The 13,839-nt window shown below is 26.6% G+C and overlaps 1 protein-coding gene across 3 annotated transcripts in view; it reads left to right on the top strand.

Annotated features, from left to right (window-relative positions):
- LOC135960759 (monocarboxylate transporter 10) overlaps positions 1–13,839 on the top strand; it is a 36,031-nt gene that overhangs the window by 16,659 nt on the left and 5,533 nt on the right. The window lies entirely within an intron of this gene.

Here is a 13,839-nt window from a genome sequence, read left to right on the forward strand (position 1 = left end):
GAAAAGCAAAACATGAAAAATTCTCTAGAATCGCAAAAGCTATGCGATTCGAAAAGTTGTCAATGTAATCGATGTTACTGAAAGTTTAAAATTTAATTATGTAATTTGACTGAAGGTGAATTTATACAAGATGGAAACAGTGGCGAATTCATTATTTTTTATGTATGGAGTTTGACATTCAAAACAAATCTGTCATTAATGAATTCTGCACCAATTCCACCTTGATTTGGCTTTGGACTCTGACATTAAAAGGTAAAAGTGACTGATTATGTTAAAAATACAACACAAATAAAAGGTTAAAAAAAGTGTTTTTAAAGTAAAAAACAATTGCAATACTATTATTTAAGCAAGATCTCTCTGTATTTATAAACAAATGTATAAAAAACTATTAAGCTTAGGTTAAGGACACCAAATAAATCAACCATGGTTTTTAAAATTAAAGCTTTCTAAAAATATGTATGTATGTATGTATATGTGTGTCTAATATAATGTAGCCTACTGTAATAATAACAAAAAGTTTAAATATTTTTTGTTTTAATTATTTCGCTAATTATATCAAAAGCCTTGCACGATTTTGTTGTATGAGTGTAAGAGTATTTTATGGATTATGGAATAATTTTAGCCACTCAATGCACTATGAATATCACATGTCTGTTAGTAGAAAACCAGTTAAAAAATCGATTAAGTTGGTAAAAATACAACGAAAATATTTCATATATAGCTGAATTATAATGCAATAATTTTTAATTGTTTCAAACAATGCAATTCAAATAAGTAAATTAAATTAGTTTTACAATAATTCTAAATTTTTGGGTAGATCTTCTAAAGATCACAATTTCATTCAATATAATAATATAAAAAAAGCCCAAAAAAGTGAAAGTACATAGTAGTACATATTCTTTAAACGCTAAATGAAGATAAAAATGTATGATGAAATAACAAAATAAATGCCATCAATAATACTTATGTAGAGTAATTATTGTTTGAAAATTTGAATTAAATTTTATATTATCAACTTTGATTTTTTTAACCAAATATGTATCATGACAAGTCATTTTTATTTTTAACAGTTTATTGATAATATCTTTTACAAATAATAGACACAACTAACTCAAAGAGGAGCTATAGATTTTATTTTTTTGGAATAACGTAGACGACATGTTTATTTAGTACACTTCTACTATCTCATGAGAAATGTTAATACAATTAAATATATATGTATGTATGTAACTACAACAACAATTATTATGTAAACAACAACTACAACAATAGAGGAAATTAAAAAAAAAACAAAATATTACAAAAGTCAAACACTTTCAGTGTTACCAAAGTTGACATATGGTTTTAAACAATTACCGCCATATTTAAAAACTATTAGTTTAGTTAATTAATAAGGTTTATTAAGCTATTTTTAAAACAAAACTCCTGTTGTAAACCTTTATAATTACATCAATCACTCCTAGAAATCATCATTGATTTAACATTTGTATATATTCTTTGATTGCAAAATTGCCCCAATGATATTTTTTGTAATTCATAGGATACAATATACATATGTAGTTTAGTGTGTGTTTGTGTTTTAACAAAATCTGGCGATTTCTATCATATCCCAACAGTTCTAGGAGACTGTCGCGAACTAGTTCATAACTAGCTACATGACTAGTTATTTTAACAAGTGCATGTACTAAGTAGTGGATCAATTGAACCTTTTGGATTACAATGAGACTGACTGTCTGATAGCTGGTCCAAAGTAGTCAATACTATCTTTTATTCAATGATATTTCAGTATTCAATTTTTTTTAATGTTTTTTTTTGGATAAAATACGAAATGCGCAAGATAGGATTTAATTTTAGATCTATGGTTTCTTGGCGAAAATTTCTTAGAATTTTCCGTAGAATGCGTTTCTGCAATGCGATTTTTTACGTTTTGATCGTCCATACAAATCGACCCTTCCTAATGAAACAGTAATGTTTCTGAGTGATTGATTCAACATCGCCCAGTCCAAACGCCAAACATGAAAGAGACATGAAATTTGGACCATATTTTCCACTCTACCTAAGTAAATTCACTAAGAAGGTATTTTTAGAAATTCGAAAGTTTAGGGGGTAGTAACGGATAAATTCGGTAATCTTATATCTTCTAAACTAATATATGTAGAAACAAACAAAATTTAAAATGCATTTTTATCTACTTAAAATATGAGCAGACAGGTATTTGGTACTTTTTGGAAATACGAACCTTTTAGGGGAGAAAACTTGTAAAAAACCGTATTTTGGTATTTTTTTTCTAGAAATAAATTTCAAATCCTATTCTTTACTTCTTAAAATACAACAAACATAAGTTTGGTACTTTTTGGAAATTCGAACAATTAAGGGGAAAAAATTGTATATATTTTTGGTACTTTTTTCATAAACTAATGATTTTCTGTAAATAGGAATATGACATATGAATATTTTATTATGACCTCCAACTACAATATTGAAATTTATTTAAATAAAATTTTAATCATTTCAATGGGTACACAAAAGTTCCAAAAAAGGGTAAAAACGGGAAAAAACGTTTCATTTGAAAGTATCATGTCAATTTTGATAAAATCTTAAACATTAGTTTCTGCATTCATACAAAAACTAACAGGGTGCTATTTGGAACTTGAGTATGAATGTAGATTGGGACAAATTCAGGTAAACAGTTTGGTACTTTTTTAAAATATGAATACAAATTTGAATTGTTTGAACCATATCTGTATCACAAAAAATTTCCGCAAAATTGAGTATTTTGAAAATTAAAACTTGACGGGTGTTCAAGAGTGAATAGCGAAATTGGTACTTTTCCTTCTAAAGATACTTTTTTTAATATTATAAATGATTAAACATATTGACATAAAAATTAGCCGATGTGCATTAGAGTGAAGTTAAAATTAGACATAGGGAGAACTAATGGTACTTCTTCGTTCATCTAATGTTACTTTTTGATTTTTTTTATAATAATGTATACTTAAGTTAATTTTAACGTATGTGAAATTTAATTTACTAAATCGGTTATTGTATTACATTTAAAATTTGGTATTGATGATACCAGCCAAAGCAAAGAAATTTAATAATAAAGCTCTCCTGTAAAATTTGGTTTTTGTAAATTATCGTATTTCGCGAAAATGGGTCGATATACTTCCAATTAACATTTTTTTTATATGAGAACTGTCAGTTTTTCGTCACGATAAAAAAATAACCAGAGATTGAGAAAATGGAGGTCAGAGTTTCACTATGATTAGAGTAGCGAACAGAACCGGGTTGGCTTGTTAAAATATATTTGCACAAGAAAAACGTTTAATTGTCAACATCAATGTTTATATTTTGGTTCTTCTTCTTGTGTGAATAGTGTTGCCGATTTGTTGTTGACTTTCAGCTTATTTTAAATTTGAACAGATAGTGAAGTATAACATATATTATATATATATATGTACCTATATATAGTAGAGTGGTGTGTTCATACGTATACAGTATGTTAAGTTATTTTTAACCGTGTGGGGGCTTGACGTTGTATGGATACGTTTATTTGAACGCATTGTATTTTCATACATGTGTTTGTTACTCTATAAAACTAAATGAACAACAATCCAAAATACATACATATATTTTTGTATCTGTATTTTGAATGTGTGTATTTTATAAAGGTATTGCAGGTGTTTACAATAAATCAAAGCTTTTGTAACATTAATATCATGCATTGAATGCTGAATTTATACAGATTATTGTTTCTAGTTCTCCAGACATTTTCCATTTCAAATAATAAAAAAAAAATTCCCGAGAATTCTCATGAAGTTTTTAATACTAAATTAAACCAAAAACCAGTCAAATTTTTCAAATAACCGGTCAAAATTCAGTAATGTATATACTAGGGTTATCATTTGAATACAAATTATTCGATCAATATTTGTCGATTAATCGAATAAACTTATTTTCAAATTTCCCAATCGGTAGCCAATCTTGCAAACAACAATAAAGTATATGTAGTTGGCTTCCGTTATCCATCCTTTCAGCACTACTAACGTTACCGAAATAACTACTATTACCGTTACCTCTAAAATACCGTTATTGAAGTAATCAAAATACCGTTACCAATATTCTACAAACAATTTAATATTATGAAAATACAAATTTTGATTTTCCATACGTTGTCAGTAAAAACACGTGTTGAAAACATTGTGAAGGGTATTCAAAATTCGACCAGTAGTAGGTTATGTATTCATATGCAATACTAAAGTATGTATAGATGTACGAGAAATGTATTTATGTGTGCATGTATGACAAGATTTTATATGAAATGACTTAAATAAAAAACAAAAACATATTTAATGATAAAAAAATAACAAAATATTGCCAACAACAACTAAGGAATTTTGAAACATACACATTTAACACATAAAAAATAAAAAAAAACATCCGGTATTTTTTAACATTTTCTTATATTCCTACACTCTATTGTTAACAGATCGCCTGGCATAACGAGTACAATCCTTAAACTCTTCTTAAAAATGTTCATTCTTATTCCACTTAGTTGCCACTTAAGTGTTTTTCAATATATTTTTGAAATGATTTTGGAATTGCATAATATTAGGTTTTGTCATACATACACAATATCATTATTTATACATTAGGTACATATGTACTTATGTATATATATTTGTACTTGAAATAATATGTTTTAAAATTTAATTTATTTTCTTTTTAAAATATATATTAACTTGTTATTGTGATGTTAAAAAGAGATTACGAGTATTAAATAAGTATGTATACAAAAAATTGTTTATTTTTTAAAATATATTTTAGTTGACTGTATAACACATACATATTTCAAAAATAAATAAATAGTAATTTAAATACTTAAAAACAATATGTTATGTGACAGATTTTTATTTTGTATGAAAGTGAAAATCAAAATGTATTTAGATTCTCTAGAAAATAGTAATTTTTCACTGTAAACTAATAGTTATAATTTAAGTTAATTTTGTAACATTGACATAGCAATAAATAATGTTGTTTTATTAATTTCGCTTAGAAATACTTAAATGTTTTTAATTTAAAAGAAAACAAGCAGCTTCGCCAAAAAAATCTTTGGTTTCTTCTTGTTTATTAAGTTGCCATATACAAATGTTTATGGTATTGCCAAACATAAAAAAGCATTGTTTACATTTTATGTTTTTGTCATACATACATATGTACATGTGTATGTGGGGTAAATATTTTTATGTTTAAAGTTTTAATTTATTGGTTCACTGTTGTTAATGCTTCTTCTTTGTTATGCTCTGTTTAGACTACGTGTTTTGTGACATGTATGATATTTCCATATAAAATAATGAGGTACTAGGATCGACCGGTGATCGAAATTCAACCACTTGATGAAACAATTTTTGATATTGTGCATATCTAGAGAAAAGAACCTTTTAAACAATATTATAGGCTTCATCAATATTGGTGGACAATAACATACTTAAAAGTGTATCACAAAAACAAAGTGTGGCCTTTTTATGTACTATATAAAAGATAATTATTTTAAAACTTTCCTTGTGGAAAATAAATACGATTATAAAAGTCTTTGTAAATGGAGTTAAGTACAATGAAGTTGGAATATTTCTTTAATTATATACATAATAATGATATAAATCCAGCGACATGGCTGAATATTTAGTAATCTAATCATAATAAAATAATCTGCTCGAATCAGATGGGATATATTTTGCACCATTTCACTTACTTGAAATTTGTATCTCTTTAAAGGTATCGGATTTCTCTTATGATTCTTATACAGCTTTCTTCTAACATCTGCACACTAGAATACTAATCAACCCTCCTAAATGTATACTATTTTGTGAGATAAATTATATCCAAATATGTTTATAATAACTCAGATATTAGGGTTTTTTAGACCTTCAGATAAGATAAGTTTTTTAAACTCTCCTACATTTTATTGTTCCTTAAATCAATTACTAAATCATAGTCTAGGAAAATTTTGTAGTCCAAATAAACCATTAATTTTTAGAATATTTGAATTATATAAACGTATAGAGAATTTTGAAAAATCCAAAGTAGTTCCAGGGATAGATAAATACATATACATAGATCGAACGGGGCAAGGTCTGAACAAGGCGGGTTGCGTTCGGTGCAGCAGCTCATAATAGATAGGACCTTTTGGTCCTGCTTGGTCGGGCTTCACATACGATCTCTTAAGCTTCGGGTTATCGTAATGGATCATTTTTTCACAGCAAGTAATGTTTTGGGGCAAAAGCAGCATTTCGGACATTGTTGGCACAAAATTAGATATATTCGAAGCAGAAAAACTTTGTTGTTTACACTATAATGTTCAATAACTAAGTGAGAATAAATGACATCTATGTATGTACCCTTCAAAATGACAAAAACTACGTTCAAAAGCTACGTCATCTGTTGTGAATCACGCATTTTAAACCAAATTAATTTATTAAATTTTGACACTAAATTATTTATAGTCACATAATTTCACCTACTAAACTTTCATTTTAGTTAAGAACATCGGCACCTTATTTTTCCAGGGACCACCTTAATAAACATACTTTTAAATAAGAATGCAATTAGTACTTAGTCCCAGAAAGGGAAACGCGATTGTAAATCCACGATATTATTAACCCTAGTTCAAATTAAAATCTTTAATAAGAAAAACCCCAGTCATTTCCTTGTAAAATTTCCCTTATGATGCAATAAATAAAAAATCGAAATAATATTAATATAGATTTAGTATGTGATTATTTGACGGTTTGGTAATGATTAGATTGTCACGTGAAATATTTGTTTGTTTGTTTTTTTAAATTCCCTGAAGGTATAATCTATAAAAGTTTAAATTATATAAAAATGTAGGTATGCAGCTGTATCATTTTTTTTTACTTGTCAATTACTTATTTCTTTTTATTTATTTTTTTGTTAACTTGAGTAAAGAGTTCAACAACTTAAATAAATAAACAAAATCTTAATTTCTTATCGTTATTATCGTCATCTGAATTTTAACTTTTGATAAGATGGTTGACATATTAAAAAAAAATCAACAATTTTTTATTATTATTTTTTTTTTTAATTTCTTAGTTAACAACCATAATCTGTCGTTTGCTGTCTATATCTGCCGTTCCAATTTGTTACTAAGTTGGAGCAATAAACAACTCATATAAAGTTTTATATTATATTGTACATACTTACTATATGTGTATTAAATGTTCATAATTCTAAAACATGTTGCTGGTTACTTTAAGCAATTACGATAGATATAGTAGTTCATACTAGCTCTAAATTAGTACGAGTATCAATATAATACAATACTATATATAATCAAAATATATAAATAATACATAGGTATATATTTTGAAAATAAAAATTAGAAAATTGAAGGTTTTATTGAAAATTATGACATAATTTATGTTAGATTATTTCAAAACGCAACACGGCACGAGTACAAGTACTAAAAGTATGTACATATTAGTGACTGACAATTTCTCAGACAAACAATTTCACATGCAGTTAGTTAGTTGATTGGTAGGAATATAAACTCATTATTGTAGTTAATAAATCCAACAATTTGGCTGATAAGATATCAAATATATTTAATACGAAATTCTCTTCCTACACTCGAGAGTATTTGATTAAAATTAACCCTTGATTAAATCAATGTTGTTGGTTTATCTGTAATATACGAGACAGACGTATGAATGCTTGTGAGGTATTTTATTTGTAGTACGAATAGATACAATTCAAATTTCAAGATTTCTCTTAACAACTCATACTATGCAGTTCTTGTTTATACTCAATTTTAGTATAGGTTATATCAAACTACAAAGATATATATGGGGCATTTCATGTCAAGTGAACCAACTTTTGAAATCGATGTCTTCCGATCGGGATGAAATTTGCACCAAGGTTAGCTCTATTGGATAGTAACTCAGACACAATTTTTCAACAACATCGATCGAGAACTCTCTGAGTTATAGGGGGTAAAATTTTGACAATTTGGTCAAACAGGGGTTTTTTCTTATCCATGTAACTTATTACCTATTGTTCTTAGCAAAATGTGTCCCAAATAGTATAGATAGCTATTTCTTCGATCTTTCGAAAAAAAATATTTAAAAAAAAAAATAAAAAATTTTTAATATTTTTTTTCCGAAATCAAAAACTTTTTTGACTTTTTTTTAAAATTTTTTCTCTTTTTTTTTTTTTTTTTTTTTTCTTAAAATAAAGTTTAGATATTTTCCTTGAACACCTACTTGGTCGCTTAGTGGGATGCGAGTGGGATATCTATCAAAATAAATATTTTGTAACTCAAAACATAAAATTTTTGACTTTTTTTGCAAAATCAAAAACTTTGTTGACTTTTTTTTTCAAAATGGACCCTTTTTTAATCTTTTTTTTTAGGTCAAACAAAAGCTTAGATATTATCCTTGAAGACCCTTTTGGTCGCTTAGTGGGATGCGAGTGGGATATCTATCAAAATAAATATTTTTTAACTCAAGACTTACAATTTTTGACTTTTTTTTTTGCAAATACGATTTTTTTTCCAAATGGGCCCTTTTTTTAAAATTTTGTTTGTAGTCAAAAGAAAGCTTAGGTCCATTCCTTTAAGATATTTTTAGTCCCTTAGTGGGATGCGAGTGGGATATCTATCAAAATAAATATTTTGTAACGCAAGACATACATTTTTTTAATTTTTTTTTGCAAAATCAAAATTTTTTTCCAATATGGGCCCTTTTTTAATTTTTTTTTTGCTCAAAAGAAAGCCTAGGTCCATTCCTTTAAGATATTTTTAGTCCCTTAGTGGGATGCGAGTGGGATATCTATCAATATAAATGTTTTAACACAAAAATTGTATGTCTTGAGTTACAAAACATTTATTTTCGATCAAAACCATCTTAAAGGAATAGGCCTAAGCTTTCTTTATAGCAAAAAAAAAATTACAAAAAGGGCCCATTTTAAAAAAAAGTCAAAAAAGTTTTTGATTTTGCCAAAAAATCAAAAATTGTATATCTTGAGTTACAAAATATTTATTTTGATAGATATCCCACTCGTATCCCACTAAGGGACCTAAAATATCTTAAAGGAATGGACCTAAGCTTTCTTTTGACTAAAAAAAAAATTTTAAAAAAGGGCCCATTTTGAAAAAAAATTCGAATTTGCAAAAAAAAAGTCAATAATTGAATGTCTTGAGTTACAACATTTTTATTTTAATAGATATCCTACTCACATCTTCCTAAGTGACAAAATAGGTCTTAAAGGAAAAGACCTAAGCTTTCTTTTGAGCAAAAAAAAATGTTTAAAAAAAAGTCCCATATTGGAAAAAAATTTCGATTTTGCAAAAAAAAATTAAAAAATTGTTACAAAATATTTATTTTGATAGATATCCCACTCGCATCCCACTAAGGGACTAAAAATATCTTAAAGGAATGGACCTAGGCTTTCTTTTGAGCAAAAAAAAAAATTAAAAAAGGGCCCATATTGGAAAAAAAATTTGATTTTGCAAAAAAAAATTAAAAAATTGTATGTCTTGCGTTACAAAATATTTATTTTGATAGATAGCCCATTTGGAAAAAAATCGTATTTGCAAAAAAAAAAGTCAACAATTGTAAGTCTTGAGTTAAAAAATATTTATTTTGATAGATATCCCACTCGCATCCCACTAAGCGACCAAAAGGGTCTTCAAGGATAATATCTAAGCTTTTGTTTGACCTAAAAAAATATTAAAAAAGGGTCCATTTTGAAAAAAAAAAGTCAACAAAGTTTTTGATTTTGCAAAAAAAGTCAAAAATTTTATGTTTTGAGTTACAAAATATTTATTTTGATAGATATCCCACTCGCATCCCACTAAGCGACCAAGTAGGTGTTCAAGGAAAATATCTAAACTTTATTTTAAGAAAAAAAAAAAAAAACAAAAAAAAAAAAAAGGACGTATTTTAAAAAAAAGTCAAAAAAGTTTTTGATTTCGGAAAAAAAATATTAAAAATTTTTTATTTTTTTTTTTAAATATTTTTTTTCGAAAGATCGAAGAAATAGCTATCTATACTATTTGGGACACATTTTGCTAAGAACAATAGGTAATAAGTTACATGGATAAGAAAAAACCCCTGTTTGACCAAATTGTCAAAATTTTACCCCCTATAACTCAGAGAGTTCTCGACCGATGTTGTTGAAAAATTGTGTCTGAGTTACTATCCAATAGAGCTAACCTTGGTGCAAATTTCATCCCGATCGGAAGACATCGATTTCAAAAGTTGGTTCACTTGACATGAAATGCCCCATATGTATATAATTTCTGTTTATTAGTGATTGGTAATCGTTGCAGAAAAATAATGCGATATGAATTTCAAAAGAAAGCCCCAGAACCAAATAATCAATATGTAGTGGGCAGATTTATTGCTGTTTTTTTTTTTGTTATTATTATTGCTGTTGTTATTGTGTTGGGTTTTTGCATGTGCAGTAAATATTCGTTAATCGATAACACGTTTTCAAAAGGAAATGAAATGAAAGGCTGTCTTGAACTGAATTCAAAACTGTGCGATCAATGCCCCTTATTCGAAAGTATACTTATTTTAATTTTGTTATTATTATTGGTGCCTTGTGACATCAAATCAATAGCACATGCGTGATCATGTTATTACAAACCTAATTATTCAAATTCAAAATCACATTTAAAAAGTTTCTGAAATACAATTAGAAATTTCTGAAATATAATTGGAAATTTCTGAAATTCAATTGGAATTTTCTGAAATATAATAAGAATTTTCTGAAATACAATTAGAAACTTCTGAAATACAATTGGAAATGGTGTAGTTAAAAAATCATACTTGAAATCGACACTCTTTCAAATCGATCGCATACATTTCCGAAATCATTGCTCAAATCAATATTTTCCAGTTTTATTTGCTTCTTTGTATGCGATGATCCGCCTATTTATTTTCATATTGTTCGATTTTGAAAACAAAACTATAAAATAGGTTCACTTTTATTGCTCACTGTACACTCAGATTTAATTTAGCAACTCTGCTTGAAATAGCGGTACTCCATGTTATTGTGACGCGCACAAACACTCAAACACTACACAAAACAATAACAAAATGTAAACAATTAATGCACTCACACTTACCTTTTCTATGTTGTTTTTGTATTATAAATCAACGTACGAACATGCAAACAAACATGTGTAATAAATAGTAATGACGACAATTTCATTCATTATTATTTTCATTCAAAAACAAAACAAATTCTTTTACTATGTTATTTAATTACTAGACAATAGATAACGCACAGGATAAACGAACTTTAAATAACTTCACACACACAAAACAAACCGAACAAAGAAATAAAGCCTTGACTTTCAATGATAAATTTAGCACACAACTTCTACTGCCTATAACTTTATGATATTATTACTTTTTGTTGTTATTAGCTATTAACTAATTAATTCGATTTCTATATACAACAAACATTTAAACATTATTTTACAATAGTACACACAAGTTGCTACAAAATATATTGTAGAAAACAATTATCACTTTGTAAATGTGAATTAAAAATTACGCGATAGTTATTAATTAAGCCGGCGTTAACGAAACAATACAAATTGGAACTAAACAATAAACAACAATAGAGTTGCCATGCATGTACATATGTATGGAAGGAAGTAGTTTGTGAAGTGGGCATTTTGTATTAGTGGCCAATTAGTACAAATGGCTACACTCAAAAATTCAAAGTGTTGAAATACAATACATACAATTCAAATGAAGTGGCATTTATTTGTTTGGCATTTTGAAGATAGATATGTAATTGAAATTTTAACAATTAATTACTTTTTTCTTGAATTACATATTTTATTTTAAAGATGTATAGATTATGATTTATTGGTATGTATGTATATTGAATTTGATTTTTAAAGTGTGTCTCGTTCGGGATCGTAGTGTATATTTTTAAAAATGTTTGATATTTAGTTTTCCATATAAAACTATTACTTGGCGCAGAGATTTAGACAATTCATTAGAAAAAAAATAATTTTGAAATATAATTTTACTCACTTTGGTTTATATACTTATGTATTGTGATTTCTAATATTATAACATTAGTCCAACAGCAGCTAGTATTTTAGTACTTTTTTGTACTAAAAAGGTAAAAAGCATAAAAAGGTTAAAATATTTTTCTGCTCTGTCTTAGTTTAGGAGTTATAGGTTTTTAAAGTCATTATATATATGTAATAGTAAATAATATTTTATAGATAAAAAATTATACAGTAGTGGTTTATGAAATTTTTACTTGAATTTATTTGAATAATTGGCATTACAAACATAACAACTCTCACATTATATCATTTTAATATAAAAAATTCTTGAATAAATTATGTTCTAATTCGCAAATTTTTGCATTTTTCTAAAATTATATTTTTGTCACGATCGGGATACCATGTTTATTGCTAAAGACAAACCCTATCTTTTGTACTAAAAATTGTTTTACAAATATGCTATATAAAATGTAAATAAGAAAAAAAATCTTCTTTTTCACTTCAAAGGCGTACAACTGTCACGTTCGGGACCGTGGAAATGACCATATGTAATTGAAAATAAAGGAAATTACTATATTCTTTTAATTATTTATATGTACATACATATATTATTTTAAAGATTTATTGACTAAGATTTATATTGAAATATACATATATGGACATTTTTTTATTTTAATACACATTCAAGGTGAAAAACAATTCGTTTTTAAAGGGAATTGTTGGCTGTAGGCCACAAAATTTAAAATATGTTTTTGTTATATGGATATATTAATGATGCTGCTTTTTTACGTTTTTAATTTAAAAATATAACATGTCATTTAATATATTTATGTAGGTACAATGTACATATATTTATATATGTATATAAATCTTTTGTTAAATACTTTTTTGAGAATGATACAAATGTATATTTTTTGTTTGTTTTTTAAGATAACAAAAACAATAATTTACTGAGTGACAAATATTAAAAAGATCATTAACATTTTATAATTAAAATAAAATCATATCACAATGATTGTTTTAAATTATTTTAATAAGTAGAATTTGAAAATAAAAAATTTATTTCTCAGTGTATTTATTTGTTAAAATGCCTTATTAATGAATAATTAAATTTACAATTTTTGTGTGATTAATATTCGCCGCACATCCATAAATACTATTCATTTTTGAATATAGAATATAATCAAAATAACATATGTATGCATAAATATGCACATATGTATGTCCATTGTACATATGTATATCCAAATATGTTTATTATTATGTTTGTCCAATAAAATCAACAACAACAACTAATACATATTATCGATATCCAAAAATAACTTGGAAACAATCATAACAACAATTATGTATAGGGCTTCCTTTCGTCACATTGGGTATTGACTTTTCAAGCACAATAATTTTTCATGCTTATTGTTAATATTTTCGTCTTTAAGCCCATTTTGCTGACAAAAACAGAAAGAATAAAATGCAACAACAACCACAACGCCCAACTACATCAATGTCATTTAAAAAGGGCAGAAGAAATTGTATTGTAGGCCTACGATATTTCAAATCATTATGATTGTTTACATTTAAAATAAGTTACTTGTAGAAGACTCTTCTTCGTTATCCCACATTATTTTAATTAAATCAGTGATTCCCAACCTTTTTATACCCACCTCCACAAAGATATTGACATTCAGCCCAATCTATATATGTAACAATGAAATGGTCCATGTATGCAATGTCATCACGTGAGAACGGCTGGAGTGATTTGGCTGATTTTTTTTTATTCGATTCGA

Source organism: Calliphora vicina, chromosome 5 (assembly GCF_958450345.1).
Source record: "Calliphora vicina chromosome 5, idCalVici1.1, whole genome shotgun sequence".
In the NCBI taxonomy this organism is placed as follows: Eukaryota; Metazoa; Arthropoda; class Insecta; order Diptera; family Calliphoridae; genus Calliphora; species Calliphora vicina.